Source organism: Anopheles maculipalpis, assembly GCF_943734695.1.
Source record: "Anopheles maculipalpis chromosome X unlocalized genomic scaffold, idAnoMacuDA_375_x X_unloc_3, whole genome shotgun sequence".
NCBI classification, from domain to species: domain Eukaryota; kingdom Metazoa; phylum Arthropoda; class Insecta; order Diptera; family Culicidae; genus Anopheles; species Anopheles maculipalpis.
In genome coordinates, this window is record NW_026060491.1 from 75,001 (window position 1) to 85,000 (window position 10,000).

General features: G+C 43.0%; 1 pseudogene; it reads left to right on the forward strand.

The window, feature by feature from the left end:
- Positions 1-2,267, forward strand: part of LOC126566779 (large subunit ribosomal RNA) — a 6,020-nt pseudogene extending 3,753 nt beyond the window's left edge.
- The last annotated feature ends 7,733 nt before the right edge of the window (positions 2,268-10,000 follow it).

Sequence of the window (10,000 nt, forward strand, 5' to 3'; positions counted from 1 at the left end):
TGACTTCACCAGCTTCCAGCCGCCTTCTCGCGCGGTGTCGCCTGACCCGCTCGCGAACGCTCCGACGCTGCTCTTCAAGTTCCGCCAGCTCTTCCGGCGTTAGCAAGCTCCCGTCCGGATGCCTTGCTGGTGGAGGCTCGCCGCGTGCCGCCCGTCGCTCCTGCGTCCTCAGTCGACGCGCTTCGTTGCGCCGATCATACCTCTCCCGGACCGTTGCTGCATGAGCCTCGTCAAGGCGTTGTGCCGCCTGGCGCATTTCTGCGTCCGCGCTGGTTGCCCGCTCGACGTACCATTCCTGCTGCAGAGCACAGGTGATGCGTTTGGCTGCCTCACAGACGTTGCTCCAGTTCTGACGGTTCTCCAGCATGAACGTCAGAAGGTTGTCTGGAGTGACCGCCGCTGCCATGTCCTCGCCCAGCAGTTCGCCACGGACGTCCGCGAACCGTGGGCAGTCGAAGAACGCATGCTCCGCCGATTCTGCCACTCCCGGACATCTAGCACAGTCCGCCGACGGCGAGAAGTGCTGCGCGTGGAGGTAGTCGTGAAAGAAGCCATGGCCGGAGAGGAGCTGGGCGAGATGAAAGGTCATCTCCCCATGCGGCCGGCCCTTCCACGTTGCGATGTCTGGGATTAGCCGGTGTGTCCACCGGGTAAAACGGCTCGTCGGTGCCAACTCGTCCCACTCGGCCTGCCACTGGGCGATGGTGGCCGTTCGCTCCTCTCTGCGGATGCTGCTCGTAGGCGTACCGGTCTGCTGGCGTCGCTGGTAGCACCTTGCGTCCTCCGTGATCTGCAGGCAGATCGGGATGACGCTTGCAAGGACAGTGGCCACCTCGCCGCGCACCGATATAAATGTGCGGGCTACCGGTCTCGCGTAGAGGCCCTGCACCCGGTTCAACCTCCTGCGGTTCCATTGAGTGCGAACTGCCTCGTGCCACACTGGAGCAGCGTACCGCAGCGTCGAGTCCACGACTGACGCGAGCAATCGTCGTTTAGCACCCTTGGGGCCGCTGTGGTTCCGCATCAACCGGGATACCGCCTGTGCCACACGGAGTGCTTTTGCGGAGACGCACTCGACGTGGGCATTCCAAGACAGGTGGTCCTCCAGCATGACCCCAAGGTACTTAATCGTCCGTGTTGGCATCCTCTGCACGCCCGCGATGGTCACCGGCGCCTGCGTGTTCGCCCTCCGCATCGTGGACATCATTACCAACTCGGTCTTGGCCGGAGCAAGCTCCAGATGATGTGCTGCCATCCACGAGTTGATGATGCCGATCGCCTGCTCAGCCAGTTCCGCTGCCGCCTGTGGTGTCGCTCCTCCCGCCAGAACGACCAAATCGTCCGCGAAGCCGATCGCTTCCGCACCGTCCGGCAGCGTCAGCCGCAGCACACCATCATACATGACGTTCCACAGGGTCGGCCCTAGTATAGAGCCCTGTGGTACGCCTGCCGTGACTGTCCTGCGAACTGGTCCCTCGGCGGTCTCGAAAAGCAGCTCCCGTCCCGAGAAGTAGCTGCGCAAGACTCGCTGGAGCGCTGACGGTACGCTCATCCGCTGGAGAGCTGCTGCAATCGCCGTCCAGCTGGCCGAGTTAAAGGCGTTCCGCACGTCCAGACAGGGATAACTGGCTTGTGGTCGCCAAGCGTTCATAGCGACGTGACTTTTTGATCCTTCGATGTCGGCTCTTCCTATCATTGTGAAGCAAAATTCCCAAAGCGTAGGATTGTTCACCCTTTCAAGGGAACGTGAGCTGGGTTTAGACCGTCGTGAGACAGGTTAGTTTTACCCTACTGGTGTGTGCATTTGTGCTATCTTAACGGAATTCCTGTGCAGTACGAGAGGAACCACAGGTACGGACCACTGGCTCAATACTAGTTCGACCGGACTTTGGTATGACGCTACGTCCGCTGGATTATGCCTGAACGCCTCTAAGGTCGTAACCAATCCGAGCTGATAGCGCTTCAAACCCCCATAGGCAATCGTAAGCTAGCGGGCCTAACAACCCTCCGAGATACGCTGGCGCTGCCTCGCAGCCTGGCGCCTCATCCCCGCTTCTAGACTTGGCCGCATCGCGCAGGGTCGCACCGCACGTGTTAGTACCTGACCATAGGGAACACTGGTGGCAGCTGACCTCGCCGACCGTGGACTTGACTAGTTTCGATGCCTACCGACCGCCCGCAAACGACGGGACTTCAGGCTGGGAGCTGCGAGTTGTAGAGATGCGTTCGCATCGATCCTCTCAGGCGACCCATGCTTGGTGGTGTATTCGTGTGTACTGTCGCACCTTTCCGGGTGTGTTCAGTATGCACGATGAATGAGTTGGAAAACGAAAGACAGAGAGAGAATTGAAATGTTACTGAGCATATAAGCGAAGAGTGTGTGGGTTCATAAGAATGTTGATCATATGCAGTTGATACCGGTACGGGTCCGTCATTACTCCTCCACGGAGTGATGATCGGTTTGCTTGAAGGGGGCAATACGCATCGTTGACTTACCTACGGGTAACCCGCTTACGAGTGGGTCGATTGCTGTCGGGGCAAGCAATCGGGTTAGCGCCGTATCCGGATATAGAGAGTAGTATGGGGTGATAATGATTAACATGTCGAGTGATGGCTGCACCTCCTAGTGGAAAGTTCAAACGTGACGGTTGCTTCGCTACGGGGTACTAGGTACCTCTTAGAGGAGCAATGGAGTATGGAGTCCAAATTGAATGTTTGGACTTCAAAAATTTCTCTAAGTCCGGTACATAAATCCCTCACCCATAAGCTCACAAAATACATGCAATTGCATTAAAAATTTTGATAACCTAACAAGAGATGAAGGCAAGTCGAATTGGTTGGTGAGAAACCAAAAATATCACTAAGTTTGGGACTTGGGTACAAACCGAAAGTTAAAATGATGTCCCTGAACATGCATATAAGTTCGAGTATTGATATTATAAACCTAACAAGAGATGAAGGCAAGTCGATTTGGTTGGTCCGAAACCAAAAATATCTCTAAGTTCGGGACTTGGGTGCAAACCGGAAGTTAAAATGATGTCCCTGAACATGCATATAAGTTCGAGTATTGATATTATAAACCTAACAAGAGATGAAGGCAAGTCGAATTGGTTGGTCCAAAACCAAAAATTTCACTAAGTTCGGGACTTGGGTACAAACCGAAAGTGAATATGATGTCCCTGAACATGCATATAAGTTCGAGTATTGATATTATAAACATAACAAGAGATGAAGGCAAGTCGAATTGGTTGTTAAGAAACCAAAAATATCACTAAGTTCGGGACTTGGGTACAAACCGAAAGTGAATATGATGTCCCTGAACATGCATATAAGTTCGAGTATTGATATTATAAACCTAACAAGAGATGAAGGCAAGTCGAATTGGTTGTTAAGAAACCAATAATATCACTAAGTTCGGGACTTGGGTGCAAACCAAAAGTTAAAATGATGTCCCTGAACATGCATATAAGTTCGAGTATTGATATTATAAACCTAACAAGAGATGAAGGCAAGTCGAATTGGTAAGGAAGAAACCAAAAATATCTCTAAGTTCGGGACTTGGGTGCAAACCGAAAGTTAAAATGATGTCCCTGAACATGCATATAAGTTCGAGTATTGATATTATAAACCTAACAAGAGATGAAGGCAAGTCGAATTGGTAAGTAAGAAACCAAAAATATCTCTAAGTTCGGGACTTGGGTGCAAACCGAAAGTTAAAATGATGTCCCTGAACATGCATATAAGTTCGAGTATTGATATTATAAACCTAACAAGAGATGAAGGCAAGTCGAATTGGTTGGTCCAAAACCAAAAATTTCACTAAGTTCGGGACTTGGGTACAAACCGAAAGTGAATATGATGTCCCTGAACATGCATATAAGTTCGAGTATTGATATTATAAACCTAACAAGAGATGAAGGCAAGTCGAATTGGTTGGTGAGAAACCAAAAATTTCTCTAAGTTCGGGACTTGGGTGCAAACCGAAAGTTAAAATGATGTCCCTGAACATGCATATAAGTTCGAGTATTGATATTATAAACCTAACAAGAGATGAAGGCAAGTCGAATTGGTTGATAAGAAACCAAAAATATCTCTAAGTTCGGGACTTGGGTGCAAACCGAAAGTTAAAATGATGTCCCTGAACATGCATATAAGTTCGAGTATTGATATTATAAACCTAACAAGAGATGAAGGCAAGTCGAATTGGTTGGTCCAAAACCAAAAATTTCACTAAGTTCGGGACTTGGGTACAAACCGAAAGTGAATATGATGTCCCTGAACATGCATATAAGTTCGAGTATTGATATTATAAACCTAACAAGAGATGAAGGCAAGTCGAATTGGTTGGTGAGAAACCAATAATATCACTAAGTTCGGGACTTGGGTGCAAACCAAAAGTTAAAATGATGTCCCTGAACATGCATATAAGTTCGAGTATTGATATTATAAACCTAACAAGAGATGAAGGCAAGTCGAATTGGTAAGTAAGAAACCAAAAATATCTCTAAGTTCGGGACTTGGGTGCAAACCAAAAGTTAAAATGATGTCCCTGAACATGCATATAAGTTCGAGTATTGATATTATAAACCTAACAAGAGATGAAGGCAAGTCGAATTGGTTGGTCCGAAACCAAAAATATCTCTAAGTTCGGGACTTGGGTGCAAACCAAAAGTTAAAATGATGTCCCTGAACATGCATATAAGTTCGAGTATTGATATTATAAACCTAACAAGAGATGAAGGCAAGTCGAATTGGTTGGTTCAAAACCAAAAATATCTCTAAGTTCGGGACTTGGGTGCAAACCGGAAGTTAAAATGATGTCCCTGAACATGCATATAAGTTCGAGTATTGATATTATAAACCTAACAAGAGATGAAGGCAAGTCGAATTGGTTGGTCCAAAACCAAAAATTTCACTAAGTTCGGGACTTGGGTACAAACCGAAAGTGAATATGATGTCCCTGAACATGCATATAAGTTCGAGTATTGATATTATAAACATAACAAGAGATGAAGGCAAGTCGAATTGGTTGTTAAGAAACCAAAAATATCACTAAGTTCGGGACTTGGGTACAAACCGAAAGTGAATATGATGTCCCTGAACATGCATATAAGTTCGAGTATTGATATTATAAACCTAACAAGAGATGAAGGCAAGTCGAATTGGTTGTTAAGAAACCAATAATATCACTAAGTTCGGGACTTGGGTGCAAACCAAAAGTTAAAATGATGTCCCTGAACATGCATATAAGTTCGAGTATTGATATTATAAACCTAACAAGAGATGAAGGCAAGTCGAATTGGTAAGGAAGAAACCAAAAATATCTCTAAGTTCGGGACTTGGGTGCAAACCGAAAGTTAAAATGATGTCCCTGAACATGCATATAAGTTCGAGTATTGATATTATAAACCTAACAAGAGATGAAGGCAAGTCGAATTGGTAAGTAAGAAACCAAAAATATCTCTAAGTTCGGGACTTGGGTGCAAACCGAAAGTTAAAATGATGTCCCTGAACATGCATATAAGTTCGAGTATTGATATTATAAACCTAACAAGAGATGAAGGCAAGTCGAATTGGTTGATAAGAAACCAAAAATATCTCTAAGTTCGGGACTTGGGTGCAAACCGAAAGTTAAAATGATGTCCCTGAACATGCATATAAGTTCGAGTATTGATATTATAAACCTAACAAGAGATGAAGGCAAGTCGAATTGGTTGGTCCAAAACCAAAAATATCACTAAGTTCGGGACTTGTGCGCAAACCAAAAGTTAATATGATGTCCCTGAACATGCATATAAGTTCGAGTATTGATATTATAAACCTAACAAGAGATGAAGGCAAGTCGAATTGGTAAGTAAGAAACCAAAAATATCTCTAAGTTCGGGACTTGGGTGCAAACCGAAAGTTAAAATGATGTCCCTGAACATGCATATAAGTTCGAGTATTGATATTATAAACCTAACAAGAGATGAAGGCAAGTCGAATTGGTTGGTCCAAAACCAAAAATTTCACTAAGTTCGGGACTTGTGCGCAAACCAAAAGTTAATATGATGTCCCTGAACATGCATATAAGTTCGAGTATTGATATTATAAACCTAACAAGAGATGAAGGCAAGTCGAATTGGTTGGTCCGAAACCAAAAATATCTCTAAGTTCGGGACTTGGGTGCAAACCGGAAGTTAAAATGATGTCCCTGAACATGCATATAAGTTCGAGTATTGATATTATAAACCTAACAAGAGATGAAGGCAAGTCGAATTGGTTGGTCCAAAACCAAAAATTTCACTAAGTTCGGGACTTGGGTACAAACCGAAAGTGAATATGATGTCCCTGAACATGCATATAAGTTCGAGTATTGATATTATAAACATAACAAGAGATGAAGGCAAGTCGAATTGGTTGTTAAGAAACCAAAAATATCACTAAGTTCGGGACTTGGGTGCAAACCGAAAGTTAAAATGATGTCCCTGAACATGCATATAAGTTCGAGTATTGATATTATAAACCTAACAAGAGATGAAGGCAAGTCGAATTGGTAAGTAAGAAACCAAAAATATCTCTAAGTTCGGGACTTGGGTGCAAACCGAAAGTTAAAATGATGTCCCTGAACATGCATATAAGTTCGAGTATTGATATTATAAACCTAACAAGAGATGAAGGCAAGTCGATTTGGTTGGTCCAAAACCAAAAATTTCACTAAGTTCGGGACTTGGGTACAAACCGAAAGTGAATATGATGTCCCTGAACATGCATATAAGTTCGAGTATTGATATTATAAACCTAACAAGAGATGAAGGCAAGTCGAATTGGTTGGTCCAAAACCAAAAATTTCACTAAGTTCGGGACTTGGGTACAAACCGAAAGTGAATATGATGTCCCTGAACATGCATATAAGTTCGAGTATTGATATTATAAACATAACAAGAGATGAAGGCAAGTCGAATTGGTTGTTAAGAAACCAATAATATCACTAAGTTCGGGACTTGGGTGCAAACCAAAAGTTAAAATGATGTCCCTGAACATGCATATAAGTTCGAGTATTGATATTATAAACCTAACAAGAGATGAAGGCAAGTCGAATTGGTTGGTCCAAAACCAAAAATTTCACTAAGTTCGGGACTTGGGTACAAACCGAAAGTGAATATGATGTCCCTGAACATGCATATAAGTTCGAGTATTGATATTATAAACCTAACAAGAGATGAAGGCAAGTCGAATTGGTTGGTGAGAAACCAAAAATATCTCTAAGTTCGGGACTTGGGTGCAAACCGAAAGTTAAAATGATGTCCCTGAACATGCATATAAGTTCGAGTATTGATATTATAAACCTAACAAGAGATGAAGGCAAGTCGAATTGGTTGATAAGAAACCAAAAATATCTCTAAGTTCGGGACTTGGGTGCAAACCGAAAGTTAAAATGATGTCCCTGAACATGCATATAAGTTCGAGTATTGATATTATAAACCTAACAAGAGATGAAGGCAAGTCGAATTGGTTGGTCCAAAACCAAAAATATCTCTAAGTTCGGGACTTGGGTGCAAACCGAAAGTTAAAATGATGTCCCTGAACATGCATATAAGTTCGAGTATTGATATTATAAACCTAACAAGAGATGAAGGCAAGTCGAATTGGTTGGTCCAAAACCAAAAATATCTCTAAGTTCGGGACTTGTGCGCAAACCGAAAGTTAAAATGATGTCCCTGAACATGCATATAAGTTCGAGTATTGATATTATAAACCTAACAAGAGATGAAGGCAAGTCGAATTGGTTGGTCCGAAACCAAAAATATCTCTAAGTACGGGACTTGGGCACAAACCAAAACTATATACCAAGTGCCTGAAATGTCTATAAACCACACGAAGAACTCTTCACACACAGGTGCGCCTCATAACCTGGTTCAATGTATAAGACATTGGTTTCGGGGGATTTATTGAGAAGAAAATTTTTTTCTCTAACTTTGAGTAAAACTGTCTCAGAATACATATTTAACCACGAAAAGTGAACACCGACAGTAAATAGCAAAAGTCAACCGACCATCAAAGTTGTATGGCGGTGTAGGAGAAGAAAATCCAAGGTCGTTTAATTTAGGGACGTAAGACACGAAATCAAAATTTTGGCATAAAATCTAAAATAATCATCAGACAGTGGTCATCCAAGGCATATAAGAGTCGTCTAACGATGCTGAATGCAATAAGCAATAGCGACTTTTTAAAGATTTTTTTGGATTTTTGTCAAAATGTACCCTTCACAACTTGGTACAAGTCATAGGACATGGGTACCGGTATGACCGACGGAAGATTTTTGGACAAAAAATTTTTTTGCTCTAACTTTGAGTAAAACGGTCTCAGGATGCATTCTTAATCATGAAAAGTGATCTCCGACGGTAAATAGCAAAAGTCACCCGACCATCAAAGTTGCATGGCGGTGCAGGCGACGAAAATCCAAGGTCGTCTAATGTAGGGACGTAAGACACGAAATCAAAATTTTGGCATAAAATCTAAAATAATCATCAGACAGTGGTCATCCAAGGCATATTAGAGTCGTCTAACGATGCGAAATGCAATAAGCAATAGCGACTTTTTAATGATTTTTTTGGATTTTTGTCAAAATTTACCCTTCACAACTTGGTACAAGTTATGAGACATGGGTACCGGTATGACCGACGGAAGATTTTTTGACAAAAATTTTTTTGCTCTAACTTTGAGTAAAACGGTCTCAGGATGCATTCTTAATCATGAAAAGTGATCTCCGACGGTAAATAGCAAAAGTCACCCGACCATCAAAGTTGCATGGCGGTGCAGGCGACGAAAATCCAAGGTCGTCTAATGTAGGGACGTAAGACACGAAATCAAAATTTTGGCATAAAATCTAAAATAATCATCAGACAGTGGTCATCCAAGGCATATTAGAGTCGTCTAACGATGCTGAATGCAATAAGCAATAGCGACTTTTTAATGATTTTTTTTGGATTTTTGTCAAAATTTACCCTTCACAACTTGGTACAAGTTATAGGACATGGGTACCGGTATGACCGACGGAAGATTTTTGGACAAAAAATTTTTTTGCTCTAACTTTGAGTAAAACGGTGTCAGGATGCATTTTTAAGCATGAAAAGTGATCTCCGACAGTAAATAGCGAAAGTTACCCGACCATCAAAGTTGCATGGCGGTGCAGGAGACGAAAATCCAAGGTCGTCTAATGTAGGGACGTAAGACACGAAATCAAAATTTTGGCATAAAATCTAAAATAATCATCAGACAGTGGTCATCCAAGGCATATTAGAGTCGTCTAACGATGCTGAATGCAATAAGCAATAGCGACTTTTTAATGATTTTTTTGGATTTTTGTCAAAATTTACCCTTCACAACTTGGTACAAGTTATGAGACATGGGTACCGGTATGACCGACGGAAGATTTTTTGACAAAAATTTTTTTGACTCTAACTTTGAGTAAAACTGTGTCAGGATGCATTTTTAAGCATGAAAAGTGAACTCCGACGGTAAATAGCAAAAGTCACCCGACCCTCAAAGTTGTATGGCGATGTAGGAGAAAAAAATTCCGAGGTCGTTTAATTTTGGGATGGATAAAAATGGTCACTTGTGGTAAAGTGATGTTGTTCATTGGCTATAGTAAGAGGGTATGGTGTCGTGACACAAAAATGAAAAATGTATGGGAACGTGTTCTAAACACTGTCACAAGGTGCAAATCGAGTATCTAGTCGTACCTTAGACACCAGTACGGGTAAATGAGCCTCTGCTTGGCTCATATGTATGGGGAAAAGTAAGGGTGACCGACATGTCCAAAGGTAAAAAGCGAAAATTCACCCGGCCCTCAGACTTGTATGGAGGTATAGGAGAAAAATGTGTCAAAGTCGTTTAATGTAGGGACGGATAAAAATGGTCACTTGTGGTAAGGTGATGTTGTTCGTTGGCTATAGTAAGAGGGTATGGTGTCGTGACACAAAAATGAAAAATGTTTGGAAACGTGTTCTAAACACTG